The 26,361-nt window shown below is 54.0% G+C and overlaps 2 protein-coding genes across 8 annotated transcripts in view; one reads left to right on the top strand and one right to left on the bottom strand.

The window, feature by feature from the left end:
* Positions 1 to 6,043, bottom strand: part of Kiaa0513 (KIAA0513 ortholog) — a 49,530-nt gene extending 43,487 nt beyond the window's left edge. For 2 of the 3 annotated variants that reach the window (XM_047528458.1, XM_047528456.1), the window contains exon 1: positions 5,901 to 6,043. The gene's annotated coding sequence lies outside the window, so the exon portion shown is untranslated. The remainder of the gene's footprint in view (positions 1 to 5,900) is intronic. The other variant, XM_047528457.1, reaches the window with a different exon arrangement.
* A 59-nt stretch (positions 6,044 to 6,102) lies between these two features.
* Zdhhc7 (zinc finger DHHC-type palmitoyltransferase 7) overlaps positions 6,103 to 26,361 on the top strand; it is a 34,423-nt gene continuing 14,164 nt past the window's right edge. For 2 of the 5 annotated variants that reach the window (XM_047528464.1, XM_047528460.1), the window contains exon 1: positions 15,545 to 15,703. The gene's annotated coding sequence lies outside the window, so the exon portion shown is untranslated. Of the gene's footprint in view, positions 7,434 to 15,544; positions 15,704 to 15,724; positions 16,124 to 25,545; positions 25,622 to 26,361 lie in introns of those variants that run through there. The other 3 variants (XM_047528461.1, XM_047528463.1, XM_047528462.1) reach the window with 3 other exon arrangements.

Genomic DNA, 26,361 nt, shown 5'->3' on the forward strand with positions numbered 1-26,361 from the left:
GCGGGATGAGTTCGTGGCCACAGTCACAAAGGGCCACATATTGTTGGATGCAGTATATGCAAAGTCCAGATCCCACAAATCCCTAGAAACAGGAAGCAGCTTAGTGGCTGCCGGGCAGGGAGCGCACACAGAGGGCTCTCTTTTTTGGGGTGATGGAAATGTTCTAAAATTAGACTTCGACGCTGGTGGCGCCACTGGAAGTCAAAAAAACTGAATCGCACGCTAGAAATAGGTGCGTCTATAACACGTGGAACGCACCTCCCCGAGCTGCTGAAGGAAGCCCGGAGACAAGGGACAGGGAGGCAGGGCGGCTGCTGGGCTGGGCAGCGGCTCTCAGGTTGCAGGCCACTCGGGGCAGGACAGCCTCCTCCACAGCAGGGCCTGAGGCCGCACCTGGAGCCGGCTGCACGGTGGGCTGTCCCCCCAGCACTTGCTCATCGTCCGGAGTGCGAGGCAGGGCAGGCCACCAGGGGGATGAGCCGGGCAGGGCTGAGGACCAGGCAGGCCAGCAGGGCAGGGCGGGCAGACGGGCTGTCACTCCCAGACGGGAGTGCTACTGGGACCTAGAAGCTAGTGGATGCCGGGCAGGGACATGTTGGCAAGTGGCAGTGGGCAGGCAGGAAGGGCCAGGGTCCTCCCAGCACTGTCTCCAGGGTGCACCGACGGGGTCTCCGAGGTGCTCAGCCCGGGAAGCAAGAGCCGCAGACAGGACCAGGGACAGGGGGCCTGGGTTGTGTGGTGAGAGGGACGAGCTCTCCCAGCCCCGCCCCGCCCCAGCCTGTCACCTGGCAGCAGGGGGCCACTTCAGAGTGTCCCAGGGCTGGCGGCAACCCAGCAAGTACAGGGCACCCTCGGGGCCTGGCACTGGTGAACATACCCACACGCAGGGCCACAACCCTGGGAACAGAAAACACCTGCCTCTCCCCTCTTCTCCTTTGGGTCCTCTGTCCTTGCCCTGCGTCCTCAAGTTTAAGGAAAGGACTCTGGAGACCACGGACCGGAAGCACCTTCCCCACCTGGGGGCATTTCCTCCCGCACCTTTGCTCTGCCAGTAAAACTGGGTAGGAAGATGTCAGCTCTCAACTCCTGGGGACACACCAGGCTGTCATGAAGGAAGGAGGTAGGAAGGGCTCGGGAGGGAGGGTGTGGTAGTGACTGGAAGGGGACATTCAGAGAGCCTCGGACCTCTAGCTGGGGACCCGAGAGGCGGGCCCACTGGTGCCACAGGGATGGGAGCCGGGGCAGCACGGGGAAGGAGAGAGAGCCTGACTTTCACTGGCTCTCCTTGCGTCATCTGGACCTGGTTCCAGCTGCAGGGCCAGCAGTCGAACAGCACAAATGGCATTGAACAGGAGAGGGGCACCGGGGTGCCCGGCCATGCCTCGGCTCTGCCCACCACCCACTCCCACCAGGGCAGGTGCCGAAGCTCCTGCAGGCTCAGACCCGCCCACACTGAGGACACCCAGGAGGCTGGAACCCAGCTCGCTGCAGCCAGCCCTGCCCCTCCTGACGGGCGGCCCGAGGCTAGGGCAGCTCCCGCTCCTGCGGAGGCTGTGAGCATGACTCAGACAGTGTCAAGCAAAGGCTGAGAGGGAAGTCCTGTCCCTGCAGAGGCCTGCATCCTATCGGGGAGGGCAGAGGCCACAGGTGTTGGGACCCGAAGCCAGCTGACTCGCCAGTTGGCCCGGGGCCCATGGCAGGTGACTGGAAGCCAGGCTCCCGCTCTCCTCAGCTGGGCAGCATGCCACAGACCTACAGCCCCGCACCTTGAAAGCTTGCGGCTCATCAACGCTCCCATAAGAATATCCAGCTCCCCGTGATCACCCCCAAAACCACCACCATCTTCTGCCAACTTTCCCTTTAAAACATCACAGGGTCTTGAAGTTAGAAGGCATCATGGGTTGGACTGTGTCCCCGTAAAAAGGTACATCGAAGTCCCAGCCCTCAAACCTGTGAGGAATGTATTTGGAACCAGGGGCTCTCGGGTATGACAGCGAATGAGGCGCTGGGGCAGGTGGCACCACTGTCCAGGAAGAGACCGTGGCCCAAGGGGAGAGAGGGAGGACAGTAGCAGGGAAGACGTGAGCTGAGTGACTGGGGCTGTGTGTGCAGATGCAACAGGGGTTGCTGGTGACCCCCAGAACGCGGAGAGGCGGTGGTCTCCCTCTGAGACCCCAGAAGGAACAGGTCGCCCACCCTTGATTTGGGACTTCTGGTCTTCAGAAGGAGAGGGTAAAGTTCCGCTGCTTGAAGCCACCCAGTTTGTGGCACTTTGTTATGGCTACAGAAGAGAAGGCAGAGGGTCACCTGGTTTCCCTACCAACTCACACCGTAGTTCTGGCCAGTGGCTGGCCGATGTTCCACTGCCTCTACTAAGAGAGAACCAACTACTGTCTACCACCTTCCATCCTCATTCCTTCAGGAAGTGTTCACTGAGCACCTTCTGTGAGCCAGGTGCAGTTTTGCATCTGCTACTGCACCAACAGGAGCAGTTGCTGCAGCAGCAAACGCAGAACAGATGTCAAAAGCATTCTCAGATCAACAAGGTCATTTCTGATACTGTTTTGAAGAAAATGAAACAATGCAATATAACAGAGTGAGTGGGCTAGGGACCAGAGGAAAAATGGACATTATTTGAATGTTTTGGGGAAGATCTTGCTGAGGATGTGATACTGGAACAGACTTGAATGACAGGGAGGTGGCTATGGGCAAATCTGATGGGAGGGACAGCCAGTGCAAAGACCCTGTGGCAGAGTGGGCTAGGTATGCTAGAGCTCAAAAAGAAGGTGGCGGGGGTCGGGGATTTAGCTCAGTAGAGCGCTTGCCTTGCACATGCAAGGCCCTGAGTTCCGTCCTCGGCCCTGAAAAAAAAAAAAAAAGAAAAAAAAAGTCTTAAAAAAAAAAAAAAAGGGAAAGAGAAGATGGGTCCTTTGTGAGTGAGAGTGGTACATGCTGAGCTGGAAAAGCAGGTGAGGCTGGCCAGTACCTGTATGGCCACCTGGCACATCATGGGGATAGGTGTGAACTTCACCACAAGGGTACTGAGAAGCTACAGGGGAGAGATGTAAAGGGGCAGGTGATGGAGTTCCAGAAGCCAAAAGCTTTCTGACTATAATATCTGTCCTCTGGTTCTTGGGACCATGTCAATCACAGCCTCCAAGACCTTCCTGGCTTATCAGCCCTGACATTAGCACGGGAGCAACCTGAGTAAATATACTTAAGTGCTTTGCTCTGTGTCCTTCACTACCATTCGAAGAGGACATGACATCCTAACCACAGAGCAGACGGAACCCCCCCCCCTCCGCTTTTCTGATGTGCCTCCAGGTGGCCTTGCTCTGAATGCTGTTCTGTACCACTGACCTGCCAAGGCACAAAGCAGGCTACCTCCCCTGGAGTCCTTGAGCTGCCCGGGTCTAGAAGATGGAATGAAAGCCACTCCTTCCCAACAAGAAAAGCCGCGTCCTTACAGAAAAAAGAATAAAAGAAAACAGAAGTGCCACCCTGACCCAACAATGCCACGTATAAAACACTGCTTAAACAAACAGCCACCGGGCACTCCTCCACCGCAGCACTTGTCTTCCGGGAGGGGACAAGGACAACCATGAGGCAGGTGGCCCTGGAGAGGCCCTGCTCTTGCCCCACACATCTGAAGACACCCAGGCTATGTGGAAACCCAGGCACTTGAGCAAATCACACTTCCTGCTAGATTTCTCAAACACCATAAACAAATCTGGGCCGACAGTGCAGCCCCACTGGCCAGGCCGGGGGTGGATGGGCAGGTGCTCTGCCCAAGGTCTCTGGGAGAGACGGGGGTGCCTGGCCGGAGGCACGTTCCCCCGGACCCCTGCATCCCTCAGTGGCGGGCTACTTCAGGGCCACCTCATCTGGCTTTGGAAGCTGGGTGGAACTCCAGCTGAGTGGCACTGGGCAAGTTGGCCTCAGCTCCTCACCCGTGGTGTGGAATGTCCCAGGCTCATGCAGAGGGGAGCGCGTGGGAGGGAGGGGCGGCCGCATGGCGGGGGCTTCACTCATCTCCATGTGTGCTTCCCTGAGTTTTTAACACTACTTTTGATATTTCTTTTAACCCAATTGTTTTCCTTTTGTGAAAGGAGGCAGGGATGGAGGGAGAAAAAAAAGGGGTGGACACGTGGCATGAGTCGCCCACCCTGAACCTTCCCTCGAGACTGCCTAAAAGAAGACCCTCGGCCACCTGGAGTCACCATAAACTAACTCACCTTTGGAGAAACAAAGTCACGGTCATGAAGACAGCAGCACACCTATGCCTGGTAGAACGCTCTCGCAAATTCCAAGGTTAGTGATTTATCCCCATTGGCGGGTGGCTTCTTGTTGCCTTGAGCTGTGAGATTCTCAAATAGCAAGACCCGTCTTCACATTAACGCACACATACCACCAAAAGGCAATCAGGAGCAACCCAGGAGAGCAACGCAGAGGCTAGAGATAATCTGCCCATCACCAACCAATGACTCTCTGTGCGTGAGTCCTAAGCACCTTCATCTCTAATGGAAAAAGGAAACCTCGTGAGCCAACTTTCTCGCTGAGCTGATCTCAACAGCCCCTTGCCCGGTGCCTCAAAGGCATCAACGGTGCTATTTCTGAACAGAGTGGAAGCAGAACACGGGCAGCAGGAAGGAGATGCTGAACAGCGGGCCCTTCGCTCAGATGCAGATGGAAGGCACTTGGCTCACAGGGTGCAGGCTGCGCCGAGCACTCTGGTCACCCTGCTCTGAGGGGCAAGGTGGAGGCTGCCCCAGTCAGAAGAATCTGAAGCACCAGCATCAGGTTGCCTGCTGGATCTTGGCCAGGCAGGTGGCCTGGGTCCTGACCCTGGCAGCTTGCCTCTAACACTGACTCGCCACGGGACGGGTTCCGCGGCGGGCGCCTCCCCTGTGCCAGCTCAGAGGTGAGTTCCTGCTCAATCTGCAGGTTGGCACTCACCCCCGGCACTTAACTAGGGAGGAAGAGGAGCTGGCCTCTGCAAAGCCTCTTCCTCTTCCTCTTTTCCCACATCCAGTCAACCTACTACCTAGGGAAAAGGGAAGCCAGTTCAAGGGGTACCTGCACCCAGTTCCAGGAGGACTAAGACCTGGAAACTGGCTCTAGTCCCTGAACCAGCTGTGCTAATGGAACTTCCAGAACTACATGTGCATTGGCTGGACCTCCATAGGCCACTGTGCTCAGGGCCATCAGGAGCAGAGGGGATCCCTGCAAGGCTGACAGGGGCAGCAACTGGGTCAGGGACCCGCCTCCAGCCAGGAGCAGCAGGCTACAACCTTCAAACCCACCACTCACACAAACTGGACCAATGGCCCTGCTCCAGGTCCCGTCCACCCCTTCCCAGCACGTCCTTCCAGGAGTCTGGGTTTCTTCTTTTCCTCGGAGTCTAAACCCCAGGTCCACCCTGAAGCCACGTAGCCGCAGCATCTGCTGACATCAGACGAAAGGCAGCCCCTCTGGGAGGTAGCCGGCCGCTGTGCCCTGGGCTCCTGCCACCCCTTCCCTAGTCCCCTGCCTCCCGCGGAGGCCAGGACTCCGCGGAGACTCGGCCCCGCGGCCCCGGCCCGCGAGGACCCACGCCCTTGTCACCGCGCACCCTTCCTCCACCTGCCCCCACCTGCTCTCCCGCGGAGACCCGCTCCTTGTCATCCCGCGAGCCTCGACCTGTCACCCCGCGGAGATACGCGCTCTCGTCGCCAGCGGAGACCCAAACCCTTGTCACCCGGGGACACCTGCGCCCTTGTCGCCCCGCGGAGCACCCCGTCCCGCCAATCCACGGCGCTGCCATCTGTCCCCTTGGCGGACCCCGTCCGGTGCCCGCAGCTCCCCCGACACTCCCAGGCCACCCCCTCGCGAGCCCCGCAGGCGACCCTCGGCCCTCTTACCGCGGCGGGTGGCCGGCAGGCAGGCAGGCAGAGGACCCGGCAGCGGGCGGGCGCCGTGCGGTCGGCGGCAGCGGCGACTGCGCGGCCCGCGAGCAGCCGGGTCCTTCCGAGGCTCCGCGGCGAGCTGTCAGTCAGCCGGCCCGCCCCGCCCGTCTGCGCAGGCGCGGAGCCCCGCCCCCGCCGCGGCGTCACGTGACCGCGGCGCTCTGGCAGTCGGGCTCCGGCCTCCGGGCCGCGGAGCGGAGGAGCAGCCCCACGAGGCCCGGGCGGCTCTGGCCCGGTCGCCTCCTGGCCCGGGGTCGCCCCTTTTCCCCGCGCGGCGCCCCAGAGCCGGGTCAGCGCTGAGCAGGGGCGCGGGGGCCCGAGGCCGGCCTGCGCCCCAGGAGGCCCAAGACGGGGATCCGAAGCTCGGGACCCTCCCACGAGTAGAGTGAAGGAGAGGCCAGTGACGGAAGGCCTCCCGGCAGCCGTGTAGCTCTGGCGGGGAGCGAGGAGGCCTCACTAACGCGGGGACTGTCAGACTTGGCTCCCGCGCCCTGCAGAGTTGACCGGCTCTGCGGTGTCGGCGCCGGCGCCTCGAGTTGTCTGAAGACGTTTCCGCTTCTTCGGGGGGTCCCTCTTCTGAAATGATAGGCTCTGTCTGTAGGAGGGGCAATGGTGTCCGAGATGGGGCTGCGTGTGTTAGACCAAGGGGTTTTCCGAAGTCACGGGAGTCATGCAGAGGGACCTGGAGTTCTGCCACTCGAGAGCAAAGAGGACAGTGCAGAGACGATGCAGGCTCAGCCCATGCCCCAAGCTGAGCTGCTGGTCCTGGACAGATGACCTGTCGAACTGTGGACTTGCTTGGGAAAGTTTAGGGGAACAACACGAAGGAAACATTGCGAACTGCGGTTCCACAAGGCAGCAGTTCCAGCAGCCCCCTGCTGTTTCTGGTTCCCTCCCCGCACCCCCGCGGTTTGCTTGATGAGCTGGGCATGGCCATTGGAAGGAAGCTGGATCTCAAGGTGCCCGAGCTTGGTGTGAACTGGGGAAGGGAAGGGTAGCCTTTTGTTCCCTCAGATGGACACTGCAGAGAAGGGGGCACACCTTGGTCTTTGTAGGGCTCTGCCTGAATCTGGCAGAGTACAAGGAACTTGTGGAAATGGAGCGCTCCTGTGTGGTGGAGGGGCCCTCCATGAGTGAGTTGAGCACCACACACCGACTCCCACAGCCCTGATCCGACCTGGGCAATACCAGCTGGAGAAGTGTGAGTTCACTCAGGTTCAGATTCCATTTGGGGGGAACATGATTTCTCCTCAAAGGACTCATGGCAGCCCAGCCCCCTGTCACTTCATCAGGTCTTCTGACCTTGCCAGAAAGCTGGACAGGGCGTATGAACATGACCTTTTCAAAGAGGAGGAAGAGAGTTTGCAAACCACAGACCAGAGAACTCAACATCAGTCCTGGGAAATAAATATTCATGACATATGAGTCACGAGCACCTATCTGTGAGCTCTCTGAAGAGGAGGCACCGATGACGAAGACCACGTCATGGTCAGTCAACCTTGTATCCTGCTGTGAAATGTCTGTATAAGGTGGATACTGTTTCTGGATCCAAAGGTGTAGTCTACCAACATTTTTTCAGTTATAAGTGACAAAAACTCCATTCGAGTTGGTTTTATTAGTAATTAACTTATGTATTTATTGTGATACAGGGGATTGAATCTGGGGTACTCTACCACTGAGTTACATCCTCAGTTCTTTTTATTGTTTGTGACAGGGTCTTGCTAAATTACTCAGGCTGGCCTTGAACTTTTGACCCTCCTGCCTTAGCCATCAGAGTAGGTGGGATTATAGGCACATGCCATCATGCACAACTTCAAGTTGGTTGTTGAACACAGAATGTGATGCTGGGCGTGGTGGCACAGGCCTGTGATCCCAGCAGCTTGAGGGATGGAGAGGAGAATTGAAAGTTCAAAGCTAACCTCAGCAACTTAGCAAGACCCTGCCTCAAAATAAAAAGGGCTGGTGATGTGACTCATGGTTGAGCGCCCTGGGTTCCATCCCCAGGACTGGGAAAAAAAACAGCAAAACCCGAGACCTCCAGATGGAGGGTGCCTCCAAGAACACAGGTGCGGGAGGTGCAGCCGGGCGACTCGCTGGCAGCGCTCCCACCCAGCCCTTCTTTCTCCCTGGCTTTGGAAATGACCACCACAAACTTAATGGCTTACGAAAACACCAATTTATTATCTCGCAGCTCTGGGGGTCAGGCTCCAAAATGGACGGATCAGCAGGGTGTCCTGGCACAGGCCCTTCCTGCTCTGGGTAGTTCCCCAGGCTTTCTCCTTTTGTCAGAGGAGAAGATGTCTCTAGAGAAGGGTCCGAGGAGTTCCCAGAGGAAGGGGGAGCAGGGTCCTTGGCATGCGTGATGGAAAAGAATTTCAGCACCAGCCTCACAAAGGCAGGGACGAGGCTTATTTAGGAAGGCAGAGAGACATTCCAGGGAGAATGTGGCTGTCCCGAGTGAGGATCCTGACTCAGGCTGGGTCTGACGGTTATAGAAGGGGCTGGGCTGGAGCTGAAGCCAGGCTGAGTGGCACAACGTCCTGCGTCCAGCGCTTGCGTCCTTCCCTCATCTTACAAGGGCCCGGCCGAGGTTTGCACTGCTCTGTGCATCTCAGTGGTGTGAGGGTTTCCCAGACTCCGAGTTTCTCTCTTCTTATCCTAGATCCCTTTCTCACTTTCTTGAGCTGATAATGTTCAGTGGGAGCACAGGCTGGCTGTCCCTAGGTGTCTCTGTCTGGGCTTTCCTGGTGGCTCCCTCAGTGCGGTCAGGGAGCGCATTTTGGCAGCGATGCCACGCCCCCCGCTGGGGGTGTCTCCTTACCCAGTGGTGAAGGTGCTCAGCGCTCTCCCTTGCAGTTCCCAGGGAGCGCTCACCCCATGGTGTGGTCTGCAGTGACCACAGTGCCAAAGCGGCTCAGAACGCTGCCTGAGTCCCATGGCTCCTCCACACCCACTCCTGGACCTTCCTGGTCACTCCTCGGGCCTTTGCAGCCTTTTCTCCAGAGCTTGCAAGTGGGGTCAGTTCCTCCAGGGGCTTCCCCCCACCCCTCAGAGGCCAGCGTCTAAGCCCCCGGCCTGCCTCACACCATTGCCCCTGACCCCACACAGGACTTGCAGCAGCCCCTGTGCCTTCCCACCTTGGGCCTCCCCTGCACCTTTGCCCGATCCCCTTTCTTCCACCACCAACACCCACAGGGATCCTAAAGGAAGCCTCGCAGGAGACCCCCACAGGGCCAGGTTCCTGTGGCCACCATCTCAGCACCTGGCATCTTTTCCTCTGTAGGAAGCTGCTGGTTTGTCATTCAATGTGAGCTTCAGACTGGACGGGGTGCGGGCAGGACCAGAAGGGGCTGGTCATGGCCACTGAGTACACATCAGGGCTTGCTGCTGGGAGGTTCAGTGATGGGTGGGAAACTGACTTTGGGGGACCACGTCAAAGGCAAGGGAGGGGACTGGGTGCAGAGCTATGGCAGCAGCCCTAAGCTATGGGGTGCAGCCCAGGAGGCAGAGCCAGGCAGGTGGCGCTAGGCTTACCTGCCCCTCAGCTGTCCCAGGCAGACACCTGGTTCACAGGGAGGCAAGGAGGAGTGCCTCTGGACAGCAGCTGAGGACAGGACACATGCGGACCTGAACCCGGCTCAACACCTGCCTGCTGGACCTCTGGGGCCTCCAGCCTCATTCCCTGCACATTTTGGGGGCCTGGGGACAGCAGTGACCGGCACCAGCAACAGTCCCTTTTGGGAGACTTGCACCCTGGGAGGAAGAGTGTGAGGTGAGTGTGTGCAAGACAGGGACGTGAGCGGAGGCGTGATGGGTGGGGTGGGAAGGGACAGGGAAGGTGTGGGAGGGAGGGAGGCAGACGCCCGAGTCCTGTCTTGCACTCAGTGACTGTCCACTCTCGGCCACCAGCACACACCTCCCCAGGTGCAGGCCTAGTGCCCTGGTGAAGGGGCCAGAGCAGGGAATCCAGGAACCATCACACCACGGTGGTTCAGACCTCCTGGGCCTGGCCCGGCGCGTGGGCTCTGGCCTTCCTATCTGGCTGCTGGCAAATCCACCACCACAAACTCAGCAGGAGAAAAACACCCAGCACCTTCTGGAACACGCCTCTGATTTTCCGCTGCAGTCTTTGGCCCCCCTTCCAGCTCCTACCTGAAGTGCAGGACCAGAAGCCTGAGCCACAGCTGGGTGGTGCTCTACACACAGACACTTGCAGCCAGCAAGCACCCTGCTGGGGGCAGGAGAGCGGGGAGCCCGCTGCCCTAGGTGCCCGCCCTTCAGGCAGCGCTGCCTCTTTTGATGAGTGGACCCTGTAGTGTGGGTTGTTTTGTGTCTCACACTGACCGGGACTTGTGTGTTGTCACATGCTCATTCTCACGGCTGTGGTTTTGTTGCAGTACTAGACCACAGTTTATCTCTTCTCTAGCTGACGGGCATTAGGTCAGGTCAAGTTTGGAGTGTTGTGAACAGCACCATGTGAGCACCTCAAGCCCGAGTCTTCTGGTGAGCACAGGTGCGTGTGCTCAGGGGTTAGCAGACAGGCCTGCACCATCCAAGGCAGGTAGCGCTCACCGGTGCTGCGTCCATATGCAGCCAGCACCCGGCGGCCCCCTTCTAGCCGTCTGTGGGTCTGTGGGCACATGGTTCTGATACGTAGCTGGTGGAGGTTTGAGTTGGCATTTCCTTGATGACTAAGGAAAGTACACACTGTATCATGTGCTTTTGTTCAAGTGTCTTGCTGATCATTCTTATTTAATTATATTGTAGTGTATTTAAAAATGGGTTGGGCGGGGGTGTCACTGAGTGGCGGGCACATGCATGCAAAAGGCCCCAAGTTCAATCCCTAGACCATGCCCCCTGCAAAAAAACAAAAACAAAAACAAAAAAGTCATGTTTAAAAAAAATGAGCGTTATAGTTATTTTTATATATTCCATTTATATTATATATACACATACATATATATATCACATATGTTCCTCAACTCCTTTTTAACACACTTTCAGATCATGAGTGTCAGTTCTTCGTTTACAGCTGCACAAGCCATTCCCCTCTGCCAGCAGGCCACCAGAAGTGCTCAGGTGCAAACACATTTGTGCACACAAGGCCTCTCTGCAGGTAAATTCTTCAGTGAGGAACTGCTGAGTCAAAGGGCATGCACACTTAATTTTGGCGATTCCTGTTGCTAACTTGCTCTGCAAAGAACCGAATGAATTTATAACTGTACTAATTTGGTCTGCCTTCCCGATACAGGGTACAGCCAGCTTTTCTGCAGCCACATGCATGTTAGACAAGCGCCCTACCACTGAGCTATACCCATTTTAAATTTTTTTAAAGAATTTAGAGACACAGCCTCACTGAGTTGCCCAGGCTGGCTTCACATTGCATTCTCCTGCCTCGGCCTCCGGAGTGATTGCAGGCGTGTGCCTGCGTCCAGTGCAGCCGACCTTGATCTCTGCCTCTGACTGTACTCTGACTGTGTGCATCCCCTCCTGAGCTTCTGATGGAGGGTGAGCTCTCTTTCCAGCCTGCAGAGCCTCTGCCTGAGGTGTGAACAGGTAACCTGGAGCAGGGCTCTCCGTCCTCCAGGCATCAGCAGCCTTTGGGGCTTCTTTGCCTCAGGTCCTCGGTGAAATCAGGGAGAGGCAACATCCTGCGGAGCCGTAATCTTAAAACAGGAAGAAACCTTAGAAATCAAGTCTAATCTCCTATTTTAGAGGTTTTTAAAAAGCTGATGGTTTGAGAGGGGAAATAACTGGCAGAAAACACGTATCAAGTCTGTCGAGAAACAGACAAAAATCCTTGGTAAGAGTTGACTGTTTTTGCCGCCTGGTGCTGTTCTTAGTGCGTGCCTGTGTGTGTGTGTTGCAGTACTGGGACGGAACCCAGCCTAGGGTCCCTTGTACCCCAGGCAAGTGCTCTAGAACTGAGCTACACAATACCACTCCAGCCACCTTTTTTTCCTTAAAAAAATTTTTTTGGGGGACTGTGGATTGAAATTGGGGGTTTAACCACTGAGCCACATTCCCCAGTCTTTTTATTTTTTTATTTTTAGAGACAGGGTCTTGGTAAATTGCTGAGATTGGCTTTAAACTCACCATCCCCTGCCTCAGCCTCCTAAGCCACTGGGATTACAGGTGTGTGCCACAGTGCCCAGCTTTCTCTCTAAACTTTGAGACAGGGCCTAAACTGGTGAGGCTGACCTTGAATTTGTGTGGTGCACTTTTCTTTTTTTGGTACTAGGGATTAAACCCAGGGACACTTTACCACAGAGCTACATACCCAAGCACTCCCCCTTTCTTAGTATTTGATTTAAAGTCAGGGTCTTGTTGAGTTGCTTAGGGTCTCACTAAGTTGCTGAAGCTGACTTTGAACTCATAATCCTCCTGCCTCAGCCTCTTGAACTGCTGGATTATAGGTGTGTGCCATTGTGTCAGGCTCCTAGGGCTCTCTTCAAGACCTGCAACAAGACCCTGCTGCTGAAAATCACAGAGGCAGAATGTTTGCCGAAGATGAAACTGTTAACAAGGAACACCTAACAGACCCTCTAGCTGCATTTATTTAAACTGCACCCACTTACAACTCACTACTTTTGGAGTCACACACGGGCCATGTAGTTAGTTCCCCACTGGCTTTGTTCTGTGGGTTATGATGACGATAGTCGCCTAGGTTTCTCCTTAGGGACTTGAAGGAGGCTTTTGTTGAAAACACTGACTCCTCACTTGGGCCAGCAGATGTCAGGTGGGCAACTGGAAACAGGATCTCTTCATATGAAGTCTGTCCCTTGCGGCCTTAGCTTTGGGGTAGTCCACTGGGCCCTGCTGACTGGCTGCTGGAACAGGTCTGATTCCTTTGGCCCCACCCTCAGGGTTTTTCAGCAACTATAGTGGCCAAGCATCCCAAGGTAAGTCCCAGATCAGGCTAGGCCAGGAGGTTTGCATGGGTGGAAAACGTGTGCTCACTGATTGATTTGTTTCTACCATGTCACCGAGTCAAAAGCTCCTGTCTATCTTGTTAATTTTCTTGTGATATTTTCTTCAGTGATTTTAAAGTTACAATAAAAAGTTATACTATTACATAAAAACAAAGGCAACTTAAGAAGCATGGGGATGATAAGAGAATTGAGATTCCTAAATTTAACTGAAGAGCAGAGGAGGAAGCGGGAGGTGGGATAGTAACCAGCTAACAGCACCTAAATGTATGTGAAAACCTTAAATCTCATGAAGACCCTCATTCTGCTTACAACCCCAGCCAATCCAGAAGCAAGTTACTTCTCTGTAACGACTGCCCCCCTATCCCAGGGCTCACTTGCACTTTCCCACCCCTCTTATCTAGGCAATGTAGGTGTAATATAGTTTATGGTTTTCCTTCTCCAAATTGTCCTTGTGGGAATACACTGAGCCAAGTACAGTGGCATGCACCCCTAGTCCCAGCTACCCGGAACAACGGCTGGAGCCCAGGAGTTTGAGCAACATGGCGAAAACGTGTCTTAAAAAAAAAAAAGACAATTCTAACCGCTTTGGCTTTGCCGCTGGAAGCTGTGGGAACCTGTCCCTGGTCCTTTCCCTGGCTGGCATCTGTAAGAACTCAACAAAACCCTTCTATTTCATAGATCTTTTAAGTCCCAAGGGTCTGGTTTAACAGGACAGAGAATTATGGGTTAAGGATCTCTTCACTCTCCATTTTCTGTGATTTTGAAATGAGTCAAAAGGATTTTTAGAGCAGGGCGCAGTGGCACATGCCTGTAATCCCAGCTACTTAGGAGGCTTAGGCAGGGGAATCACCAAGTTCAAAACCAGTCTCATCAACTTACCAAGACCCTGACTCAAAATGAAAAGTAAAAATGGGCTGGGGATGTGTCTCAGTGGTTAAATGTCCTTAGGTTCAATCCCTGGTGCCAAAAAAAAAAAAAAAAAAAAGAAAGAAAGGTTATTGAGTGTGTAGGGGAGGAAAAAAAATCCTTTCCCTTTATCCTTTTAAGTTCTGGGCTGGGGCACCTTAACAAAGACAGATTAACAAGAGAAAATTAAACTGACATTTACACGTACATCTCTATATGGGGGGAGAAACTCAACAAGAGGGCTTTGAATCCCGGTTTATCTAGCATTCTTAACAAAGAACATTACCTCTGTAGAGAGATGACCTAGAAAAGGGGGTTTTAGGCTTCCAAGGGCAGCAAACAGGAAAGTTTACCTATGGAAGGAAACTAACAGGAAGGACTGTCTGCAGATTCCCCTGGTGCCCGCACTGGGCAATGAGTGTGGAGTCCCCGGAAAAGGACTCCCAGAAAAGAGAGAAAGCACAGAAAACGTTCCCTGCACTTACCTTTGTACAAATGACTTTGATGAAAGTTTAGTCGACCCCGCCCCCCAGGGAAGAAGCCAGTTTTGCATATACTAATCAAGTTCATCTCAGCATTCCTGACTGCCTGTCTTCCTGCCTGCCTTGTGGATTCATCTGAACTAACTGCAGCATCTTATATACGCCCTAACTGAGTTAAATCTTTGAGATGGGTTCATTTCATATTTGTATGAGACATGATTTTATCTTTTTAGAAAAAGAGACGCTTTTGCTCGGCGTGGTGGCACACACCTCCAATTACAGGGATTCAGGAGGCTGAGGCAGGAGGATCTCAAGTTCCAGGCTGGCTTCCACAACTTAGTGAGGCCCTGATCAATCTAGCAAGACCTTGTCTCAAAATATAAGGGCTAGGGATGTGGTTCAGTGGTAGAGCGGCCCTTGGTTAAATGACCTGGTACAAAAAACAAAACAAAACAAAACAAACAAAAAACAGCCCTTGGACGTTGCACTTTGCAATTATACCTCAATTACAGCGGCTGCTTGCCGTCTTCGGTGCTATCCAAAGACTAGCATCCTCTCGGATGATAAAGAGCGAACTGGAGGCCCACCTCCTTATGGGGTCAAAGACACCAGCAGAGAGCAAGCCCAGAAAGGTGAGCTGAATGAAGAGCTGAATATATGCATGTTTGGGATATGACCTCAAAACTTTAAACCTGTAGGGCTGGAATTCTGATAAATGGATTTCATGCACCTTTCACTTTTAAAAGTCTGGCTGGAAGGAGCTTCTGGGAGCGAGGCGGTAAGACCGGAGAGGATGGCTTGCAGACCGTGCCCCAGGCCCCTGGGCTGCCGCCACCGCCTTCATCCAGCCCACGACGCGCGGCGGGCACGCGCCACCCGCCACCGGACCCGCCGCACGCCGCACCGGGAACCCGGAGGCAGCGCTCGTCCGCACCCGGAAGCCCGGAGCCCCTGCGAGGGGCTTCGGCAGGGCGGGGTCGCTTCCGCTCGCGGTCCTCGGCCCCGCGCCGCACACGCCGCCCGGACGGCGCGGCTTGGACCCTGCGGCACCCGTAGCCTGTCCTTCCTCTCCGGAACTGGGTTCGAGGGGCCCTGGGCTCCAGCGAGGGGTCCTGGGACGCAGAGCCGCTTTCCTCGAGCAGCCGCCGGCCCGCAGGCCCTGGCCACAGAGGGCCCGGAGCTCCGCCGCCGCGCGAACTGCCCCGCACCCCTCCCCGACGCCCGAGCGGCGCGGCCGGAAGTGCGTGTGCGGCGCGCTGGCCCCGCGGGTTCACTTCCGGGTCGCGCCGCGCGCTCGCCTGCCGGGCTCGCGGCTCCCGCCACTGCTGGGCGGCCGCCCCACTCAGACAGCCGGGCGTGAGCGCGGCCGCACCATGCGCCCCCGCCCCGGCCGCCGCAGCCGCCGCCGGCCGGGAGCAGCCGCAGCGCCCGGCCTCCGGTGAGTCTGCGGGCCGCGCGGGCTCCGGGCCCGGGTAGGCGCAGCCGGCGCCCCAACCTGGGCCGGGGCGGCGTCCGCGTGGAGCTCGCAGGTCGCGCCGCCGGCCCGCGCCCTCCCTCGCGGCGGGGGCCTTCCGGACTCCTGGCCCGCTTCCCCTCCTTCGCTCCTGCCCGCGCCGGTGGAAGGGCCGCCGGGGCAGCCGGGCCAGTCTCCGAGCCGTCATTGCCCCGGAGCCAAGTCCCTTTTAGCCGCTGAATAGACGTATTTTATTAGCTCATGAACCACCAGTTTATTGTGGCAGTTAAGTCGGAGTAACTAGCGCTGGCGGGCCGCCTGCTGCTGCCCAGGCCGCGCGTGTGCTCCGCGGGCTGCCGAGCGTGCGCTCCTAGACCCGCGCCCTTCTCCTCCCGCTGCCTTAGGGTAGGTCGTTTCTGTGTTCACAGCCTTTCCTACCCGAAGTCGCCTCTGGAAAAGTGGCCGTAATGCCTTTGCTTGTAGAAGTCAGAACTTGGTTAAGTGGAAGTTCTTGGATGTTTGACAGAATGGAATGAACAGAAGCGTTAACTACATTTGATTTCTTGAACATTCTTGAAAATGGGAGGATTAGGGATATAGAAATTGTCAGAGTCGGGTACACTCTGGAGTTAGACTGGTAGGTTCCCACGGACTTCCAAGTCGAGCTGGAGAACTCGGCCTTCTGAAAAGGCGTTTTCCTGCAGGTTCACTCAGCAGCCGTTGGATCCTCTGCTGCCAGTGCCTCGGAGCCTGCCTCATTTGTCAAATTAGTGATTTGGGACTTTATAGCCCTGCTAATCCGTGTATTGTAAAAACACATCCTCTTTAAGAATGGAAAGGTAACCAGGCGCGGTGGTTATCCAGAAGGCTGAGGCAGGAAGATCACAAGCTCAAGTCAGACCGAGCAACTTAGCAAGACCCTGTGTCAAAATAAAATGGGCTGGGGGTTTAGCTCAGTGATTGAGCGCCCCTGGATTTCAATCCCCAAAAGAAAAAAGGAAAAGTATTAGTGAGTGGCCCTAAGTAAGAGAGAAAGTAAAGGAACTTTACATGATCTTAATTTGGTCAAAATATGGACATAATTTTACATTTTTATTGAATCTGTTAGTTGCTGGCTTTGATTCCTGTGCTATAACGTGCTTGGAAATGAGACTAGAAATAATTTCACAGAGTTATTGTTTGGGATGAATTGAAAGTCATTTTCCTGGTGACTCCAAAACTTTCCCCATCAGCAGTCCATGCTGAATGACTACATGAGATAATTTTCCTAAAGCAGTCTTTGGGATATGTTTCCTAAAAATTGTCCTTTAATTACAAAAGTAATACATGTTGGTTTTGTGGTAAAAAGATTCAAACACTGGAGCAGACCCCAAAGTATAAAATCAAACCTCTTCTCACTGGGAGTTCTCATTCCCAAAGCTGATCTTCAGGCCAGGGCAGGTGTCAGCACCTTGTCTTGTACCTCTTCATTTGCAACATCTGAGACAAACTGAGGTCAACCGTGAACATTAATAGAGCTACAGAGTTTCGAGGGAACAGTTCTGCTCCACACCAGACTATCCTCCGACATCAACTGCAATTTGAAGTGAGGGAACCTAGGACTACCCTCATGGTCAGTACTTCACTGGAAGACCTCACAGAGCTCACTGAAAGTACTAATCCTTGTTATGGTTTATTACAGAAAAAAGCTACTAATTTAAATCAACACTTAGGGTGGAGCCCAGGGAAGTACCAAATGCCAAAGCTTCTTTTGTCCTCTTCCCGTGGGGGCAGAACACTCTTGACATCGATGAATGGCAGTGTGCACGGAGTGTTGCCCCCAGAGCCCACCTGAGCATCCTCCAGTTGGGAGGCATGGTTGATTGCCCTCCTGGTTGATCTCATTTCCAGGTAGACTGGTGCTGTGTGCCCCAAAACCCTACCCTAAATCACATTGTTAGTCCTTTCCATATGACCAGACCCCACCCTGCATCTTACTGTTAGCCTAGGAAAAAGGCCAGTCCTCTTTTTTGGTAAGGTTAGTTTCTTTATTACATGGCATCCCTCCTTACCTGGCCCCTTCCTACTTGGAAATGTATTTCTTTGCCATTGATCAATAACTTCTAGATGGAGAAGACAGACCACAGAGAGAGCTCTCTCAACTCATTTTCCTTCTATTTAAAATATTTCAAAAAAGCCAGGTGCAGTAGTGCACACCAGCTCTCAGGAGGCCGAGGCAGGAGGACTGCTTGAGTCCAGGAGTTTGAGGCCAGCCTAGCCGAACTTCTTTAAAAAAGAAAAGAAAAGTAAAATGTTTCTGACTCTTTCCCTTGTGGCTAATGGTGCATCTGTGCCTTGGGCTGCCTTCTGTGGACTGAGAATTATCATTTTCTATCACTTGCCTCTGATCATTTTCTGCACTGACTTCTTCCTGCTATCCACAAACCTGTTCTTGTTGCGCATATTTTAGCCCTGTGTGCTGCTAAATCTATTCTTGAAAAATGGTCATTAGAATTCTGTTACTTCTCTAATGAAGTTCAGACACCTTATGGGGCCAAGGCAGTTCCTTGTGTTGGTCAACACCTGATAGTTTTGAAAACGTGATCCTCCAGAGTCTTGTAACTAGTAGACGCTTTAAAAGGCTGGGAGAGTGAATGTGGATTCTGATTGTGCAAACTGCAGGAGCAAAAGCACAGAAATGTGATGTTTTGGAAAGGGAACCAAAATGAGCATTGCGTGGGGCCGGGGGATTAACCTGAACAGGTCTGGAGGTCCAGGTTGAGGAAAGCAGTGCTGGAAGGTTTGGGCTGGGGTGATTGGGGACCTGAGCTGCAGTTTTGAACTGTGACTCTTCCACAGCCTTGTCCAGGGTTGTTGAAACCTAGTGACCTGATGTTACGCAGGTGTGTAAGCCAATGATGAGGGCTGCCTGACATGGAGAGGGTGATAAGGAAAGGACCAGACCCGTAAGCAAGAGTGTCCTCTGGCCTACAGAAGTGAGGTGGGAGGGGCTTGGGTGGAGGTTAAGAGCTGCTGAGTAAGCCTGGGTTGCGCAGGAATGCTGTTAATTCAAAGGCCAGCCCTGTGCCAGGCTGGTGTGGGGCTCAGTGGGGACAGTGAGGAGGGAGGTCAGTCAGTGAATGCAGACTTTCCAGATAAGCTTTTGCAGCCTCATGGAAACGTTTGAATTCTCAGAGTTCCATGGCTCCCTGTTCCATTTGTTGGGAGGGGATCGCCCCTCTCAGGGGCAGCGTTTTGCAGTGGATGAAGTGGTCGAGTCTGCCTGCACTGGCTGTAGGTTTGAGCCAGCCACTAACCCATCCCTGTGACTCAGTTTCCTTCCTCATCCTGAACTGGTAGCCCCTGTCTCAGGTGTATGTCTGTGTGGTGTGTGAAACTCCTGGCACATGGCGGGGTGCAGTGAGTGCCTGTCCCTTCACCTTCCGGAGACTTGCAAGTGAGAGCCAGAAATATCATTAGCACGTCAGGGTTGCACGGTGTTTTGAATCTGGGTGAACCTGATGTTACAGAAGGCCATTTCACATCCCTGATTGGGAACCTGGGGAAGAGTTGAGAACCCTGCCTGATTCAGGCTAAGCTCTTCTTGGGACAAGACGCTTTCGGAGATTTGGAAGTTCAGGATTCTTTTTATTCCTGGATCTAGGATGTCTGAGGGTTTATTTACTGTGTTGGGCGTTGGGCTGGGCTGCCGTGCAGGGCTGAAGCCTGGCACCTGTGAGTGCTTGCTGGAGGCGCCTCGCTGGCCTGCGCGAGCGCCTGGACTGAGCAGACTTCCCTCCCAGGGTGGGGTGCTCTCCGTCCCCTGCCGCCTCCCCGCTGGCCCTTTATGGTTCTCTCCCACTCCATCTGCCTTTCGCACCCTCTTCCCCGTGGTCCACACTTGATCCTCTTCGTGCTTCCTGGCCCGCTCACCTCATTTCCACCCTCTCTTACCCGCTCTGCTTCCCACTCACTCAACAGGTCAAGGAGCACCCCATGGAGGTGATGACCGAAGAGGACTCTAGCGGAGGAGGGTGACGGCAGGGAGGCCCAAGTGGGGGATGAGGCAGGGCTCTGGGCTGCGGGAGGCCTCTCACAGGCAGCCTGGCTGTGCCCTGGGCTCGGGAGTGACCCATCTGATCCCTGTGGGGCCTGCACTGGTGGGTGAGTAGAGGCAGTGAGTGTAGAGGGCGGGAGGTGATCTGAGGGGCCCTGCTCTGACCCTTCTGGGTTGAGCTGTTGAGTGGCAGTTGGATAGACCCCGTGGCACATAACCGATCTGGGAACTTTCTAGGTTCACTTTTCTTTTTTTAGCTGTGTGGACCGAGGTCCCAGCCTGGGTGTGCCCCCATTAGAGGTCTGTGGAGAAGTCAGGGAGGAGGCTGAGGTGTGGCTGGTGAGAGCAACCCAGCCGCACCCCGAACGAGCCTGGCTTCCCCTCCTGCTCCCTGTGGTCTCTCAATTTGCCATATTTGTGATCTGCCGTGTACATGTACTGTTTCAGAGAGACTAAATGTTTTAATGTAAAAGACCTTTCTAGAAAGGTCAAACAAGGTTACCATTTGCCGTATGAATCATGTGCTAGTGTATTGTTGACACTTGGCTTTACCCAGGTTAACGTTGTGTGTTTCTTGAAGTTTAGTAGTTTGCTTTTTAGATTTGGAGGAGAAAGCACGGTTCCGTGAGGCGTGCCTGACGGGTAGGATTCGAAGGGCGGCTCGGCGTGTCACGCTTGCAGGTTGATGGAGAGGACATCTAAGAGCACAGCTGAGTAGATGCGCTATGCAGGGTCAGCCCAATGCTGTGCTGCTTTGCCAAGTTGGTCAGGGGTTGGCACCTCTGTAGTGCCCCACCCGGCGCAGGCACTCGATCCAGGCTGCTGGCCTGCCCAGGCAGAGTGCTTGACCTTCTCCCATCATCTCCCCTTCCCGAGGCCACACGCAAGATTTTTGTTCTGCCAGGTGTGGTGGCTTACGCCTGTAATCCCAGCGGCTCTGGAAACTGAGGCAGGAGGATCACAAGTTCCAAGCCAACCTCAGCAACTAGGGAGGCGCCAAGCAACTTAGCAAGACCCTGTCTCAAAATAAAAAGTAGAAATGGGCTGGGGGATGTGACTCAGTGGTTAAGCACCCCTAGGTTCAGTCCCTGGAGCCAAAAAAAAAAAAAAAAGATTTTGTTGTTCTTCTGATGGGCCCTGCTCCCAGCTCTGAGGAGACCCCCTGGCCTCCTGAGGAGTTTTGTGAAATTTGTAGACTGTGTTGCAAGTTCATAATGGCCCATGTCTACCGTCAGGTGTCATGCCGAGCAGTGACACTGCTTTGAGAGCCTCCCCTGTTCCTTACCCGCCTTCAGCCCCTGGCACTCACGGGCTGTTCACCACCCATGCAGGGTGCTGCAAGGTCAGGATCCTCCAGCGTACAGTCTTGGCTCCTCTCTCCAGCGTGCTTCCACGTTCATCCCTGTCATGTGGCAGCAGCGTGTTTCTTCCTGTTGCTGAGGCCTGTGGACAGATCCAGTTTCCCACCCACCTTTTGGAGCGTACCTCTGTTGCTTCCACTCTTCAGCGTGTGTGAATCAAGCTGCTGTGCGCTGCCCTGCGCGCTCTGGAGCAGGGTTTTGTGAATGCTGTTTGAAGTTCAGGTGTGGCCTTACTGGGTGTGTGCTTTGCAAGTCTCCCAGGGCTGTGGCTCTGCCTTTCCATTCTTGGAACAGTTTCCTCTCTTTCATATTTTTTCCTTTTGTTCTCTGTGGCTTTGTTCCCTGCATCTACAGATGTGGACCCTGGTTCTTTAAAAACAGAAACTTGGCCGTATTGCTTATGTGGCTACAAGAAAAGTTCAAAATACGAAGTTAGAAAAAAGAAACAGGAGCCCACGCGGCAGCCTCCTCACTGGTGCTCTGGTCTCCTAGTTCACCGGATTAACTGGGCGTCTCACCTCTTTGGGTCTTGCCTAGGCTTTTAGGCAGTGTGTACTGTCACAGCAAGCTGCACCGTGGTGCTCTTGGATGGAGCACGGGGACCTGTGCTGGAGACTGACACCTCATGGGCCAGCCCTCCCAGGGCCCCGAGGGCGCTCGCCTGTAAAGCGGGATCTGGCTCTTGCGCTCTACTGCAGTGCTGGGAAAAGGTCCTGATGACCCAGTCGGTCTCGTCTGGTGCTTCATTTGGGGTGGTGACTGCTCTGGCCCTGCTTCCCTCCTGCTCCCACGCTTGCCCTGTCCGCCCGGCTCTGCCCTGCCCAGCCTCCTTCCTTGAATGCCCTGTCTCCAGAGTCCCCGCATGGCACCTCTGCAGTCTCGGGTCTGTGGCTGAGCTCATCTGTTCTCACTGTGCCTGACACCTCTGCTGGGGGCTCTCATTCTAGGTCAGAGCTTTGTCCACGGCCCCTTGGATCCAGTGTGCTGTGATCTTCACATTCTTCCCGAGTCTGGCTCCCAAGTTCAGAGAGTCAGTGATACTTTTCCATCCTGCTGGCCACCATGCAACTGTGTGTCTTTCCTGTGACTGTCCCCGTCTCCTCAGGCCCTGCAGCCATCCTCCTGCTTTCCCCCTCCTACGGTCATCGTCCTCTTGCCAGCCTCTGCTCGCTTTGTTGACAGTGATCTTTTTAAAACATCTGTTTTCTTACCTGAGTTCAGGTGCCTCTTGTGCCCACAGAATAAAGCCCCAACTCCAGGCTCTGCACATGGTACTCAGAGGACTGGTTAGAGGACCCCGTCCTGTCCTCTTGTCACATCTGCCTCCTCCATGCTGTGACCCTCTCCCCTGTCTCCCGGGTCCTGCCTTGCTGGTCTGCAGGCTGCTCATGCTGTCCTCCTGGTTGGCAGTCCTCTGGTTCCTCCAGACAGAGCCCTGATGTCTCTCTCACACTGTGCTCTGCTTTGGGAGTCTTATTTGCAAGGCTCACTCCCACCTTGCTGGTTCCAGAGCCCCTGCGCCAAAGCTGGATGCAGTTGCATGTCCCTGGGGCCTTGTGTAGAGTCTGGTACCCCCACCCGTCAAGTTCGACTAAACATCTCTCTCCTGGTAGGGTTTGGGTGCCTCCCAAGCCCTGTACTTGTATGCCTGCAACAGAGATTTGCTTCTTTCTGTTTTTCTGAGGTTGTCGGTGATTGTGAACAACGAAGCAATGAGGAGCCTAGATAGCTTTTTTTTTTTTTTTTTGGTACCAGGGATTGTACCTGGGGCGCTTAACCATTGGGCTGCATCCCCAGCCCTTTTTTACTTTTTGAGACAGCCTTGCTAAGTTGCTGAGGCTGGCTTTGAACTTGTGATCCTCCTGCCTCAGTCTCCTGAGCCACTGGGATTATGGGCATGTGCCACTTTGACCCAGTTTAAAAGGCAGTGCTGAAGTAATCATACCTTGATACTTTTTATCTTAACTGAACGCCAGAATAGTCGTCTCTTTTGTTCACTTATGTCTTGTGAGCTTTGCTTATGGCCATGAAGAGAAGAGGAAGAGCTTCAGAAACTTGCTTGAATTTGCCGCTATGACGGGCCCTGTCTGCTGCGTGAAGTCTGCGTAGGAAGGAAACAGAGCAGCAGGCTGCGGCTTCTGTGCCTTCCAGCCTGCCCTGGGGACCCCTACTGGGAGTGTGGCTGTCCTTATTGAGACACGACTGACACATGCTGTCATGTGTCACACATGTAGTTCTTGGTTTTGTTTTAAACAACTGAGTGAATTTTGTCTGATGGGCGCTGGTACCTGTGTGACCCCCTTCCCTACACATGCACAGGGTCTCCACACAGCCATGTCGTCAGCTGAGAAGCCACCTTGGGGCTCTCCTTGCTCCTTTTCCCTGGTAGGATTTCTTTCAAAGTCAATCTGTCATACAGTGGAGTCACACTTGGTGTTTTTGGGATTGTCCATGCTGTTGCTGGCCTTGGTCATTCCCTTTCGTTGTGCAGAAGCATTCCTTTCTTCGTATGACGTGTCACGGTGTGCTTGATTGTCTCCTCTTGACGGCCCTTTGGATTTTTCTGGTTAGCTTTTGTGATAGCTACAGCAACTTCGTACAAGTTTTTGTATTCAGATTCTGCTTAATTTTCCTTGAGCAAATGCTGAGACATGGACCCACTGAGTCATAGGGTGGTGTTTGTTTAACTTAGAAAGTATCAGACCCCTTTCCCAATGATGGGTGTGTTGGTTGCTTTCTCCGATTTATAAAAATAATTAGGGATTTGGTCTCATTGAAGGAATCCTGCTATATCTGATGCCTGCTTTGGCACTTCAGCATTTTTAAGCCAGCTTCTGATTTTAAAACGTTGCTAAGATAAGCTCATTGGAAAACATTTCAAGATTTCATCGAGCATTTAAAGTTGTTGGCTATTACATAGATACTTGAATAAAGTCACTAGAAGTATTTTATTTTGGTACTGGGGATTTAATGCAGGGGTTCTCTACCACTGAGTCACATCCTCAGCCCTTTTTATTTTTCTTATTTTGAGACAGGACCTCACTAAGTTGCTGAGGCCAGCCTTGAACTTGTGATCCAGTTCTTGCCTCAGCCTCCTGAGTTGGTAGGATTACAGACATGCCCACTATGCCTGGCTAAGTACTGTATTTTAAAAGTCACCACTTTGACTTTAAGCAACTTGAAATTCATGGCCCCATTGGTTGTTAAAAGGCTCAGAAGGGCTGGGCAGGGTGGTGCACACCTGTAATCCCAGCTTCTCAGGAAACTGAAGCAGGGGGCTTGCAAGTTCAAGGTCAGCCTGAGCAACTTAGTGAGACCCTGTCTCAAAACAAAAAGGGCGGGGCTGGGGAGATAGCTCAGTTGGTAGAGTGCTTGCCTTGTAAGCACAAGGCCCTGGGTTCGATCCTCAGCACCCAAAAAAACAAAAACAGAAACAAAACAAAAAGGGCTGGGGATATACTTAGTTCAGTGATAAAACACTGCTGGGTTCAATCTCCAGTACCAGAAACAAAACAGACAAAAACCCCAAAGAGCTCAGAGGGACTCAAGAGCTGGAAGGATGTCAGGGAACCCATAGACATGTGGTGTTTGCTAAAGGCTTGGGGCAGAGACTGGTGAGTGCTGAGGAGGGCAGACTCCTGAGGAGTCTTGCAGTGCGTGGGGTGGGAACAAGCCACCAGCAACAGAATCTGGCCCTGGTGGGCCTGGCAGACCGAGGCAGGAAACATGCACAGTGTCCAGGGTGTTGGGAGCCACCGTGAAGATTTGACAGCAGAAACTATGGGTACTTGACTCTGCTTGCCCCACCAGATCCCTGACCTCTCCTCCACTCAAGCCTCCTGTAAGCTGCTCACAGCACCTGCTTCCACCACAGGCAGCAACTTAAGACTCACTTGGGCAGAGCCACACTGCCTTGGAGGGATTGAGGCACACACAGTGGACAGACTGCTGGCCCTCGGAGCCAGTGTCCGTCTCTGGAAGGGCTGCTGTATGTGACTTTTCATTACTGAGGTGCCTTGGCTGAACCTGCAGTTTGGAAGTGGACTTACTGGGTTTTCCTCTATTTTAGAATTATTCTTTGTGTATTGGATGCATAAAACTGGTGCACATTTCACTATATGGTGCTCTTGTGACAGTCGCCCTCCTGCCTTCCTGTGGTGATCTATTTTATGTTCCTTCCTGGGCGTTCCCTTCTCCCAGTCCTGTTTTTAAGTTTTTAAACTTTATCATCATATATTTTTCAGTAACCAGGAAGTTCCCAGTGTTCCTCTTTTTGTTTTGCAGACAGTCTGCCCAGTGTGGGAAGGTGAAGCCTGGCCGTGCTGTTTGACTCTCTTCTCCCTGCCCTGTGCCTGCTTGGAATTCCTTTTCTCTATTTCTTTTTGGTTTCTTTCTCTCTTTGGTAGTCACTTGGTTTTATTTTGCACCAGGTGGGGACACGCAGCAGTCTTCCTGAATAGAGGGGAATAGAGGTCCAGCTTCAGTGTTGATGGCCATGCGTCTGAGGCAAGTGTCTGTCCAGTACCTTGTTCTGTGGTCCAGAAGCACGTTAGCTTGGACAGAGGCGTTCAGGAAGCACAGCTGGTGAAGAGAGCCATGAGGACACCAGCACAGCACAGGAGACCAGGGCCCTACCCTTTCCTTATGCACTGTCGGGGTCCAGCCCCATTCTTTCGCCTGCCGTGTTGCCCAGGATTTGGAGACCCCTTTGCTTCCTGCTTTCAGCTCACCTTCTGGATCCCTCCAGAACTTTCCCTTTAAGGTTCTGCGTCTGGAACATCATCATCTCTGCACCGTGGCTTGCAGGTTTTTCTGTAGCAACTTGCTTTTTCCTCTTTAACTCTGTGCCGTCTTCACTGTCATACTTGCTGCCTGAGGACCTGGCAGAAGCAGGTTCCCTTGATGGCTCTGCTCCTGACTGTGGCTGTTTGAGACCTGTGTGCTAGCCAGGCTCTTTGTTCTTAGGACGGAGCTGTGTGAAGCTCTGGGAACCTCTCTGTCTGTGGATAGGGTGACCCGGCAGCCTCCTCCTAAAGAAGTGTGGTGGACCCTGCATCTTATTGCACCCCTGCTCTTGGTCCAGCTCTGTGCTTCTAAGAGGATCCCTGCACCTTCCAATTGCCAGGGTTCTGTGAGCCCCACAGGGCAAGCCCCAGGCACCTCCCTGAGCAGGTGCCCTTCACTTGGTTCTGGAGCTTCCTTTGCCTGCCTTGCGCCCTGCCCTGTGGCTGTAGTCTGCTTACCCA

The sequence above is a fragment of the Sciurus carolinensis genome, chromosome 16 (assembly GCF_902686445.1).
Source record: "Sciurus carolinensis chromosome 16, mSciCar1.2, whole genome shotgun sequence".
Lineage (NCBI taxonomy): Eukaryota > Metazoa > Chordata > Mammalia > Rodentia > Sciuridae > Sciurus > Sciurus carolinensis.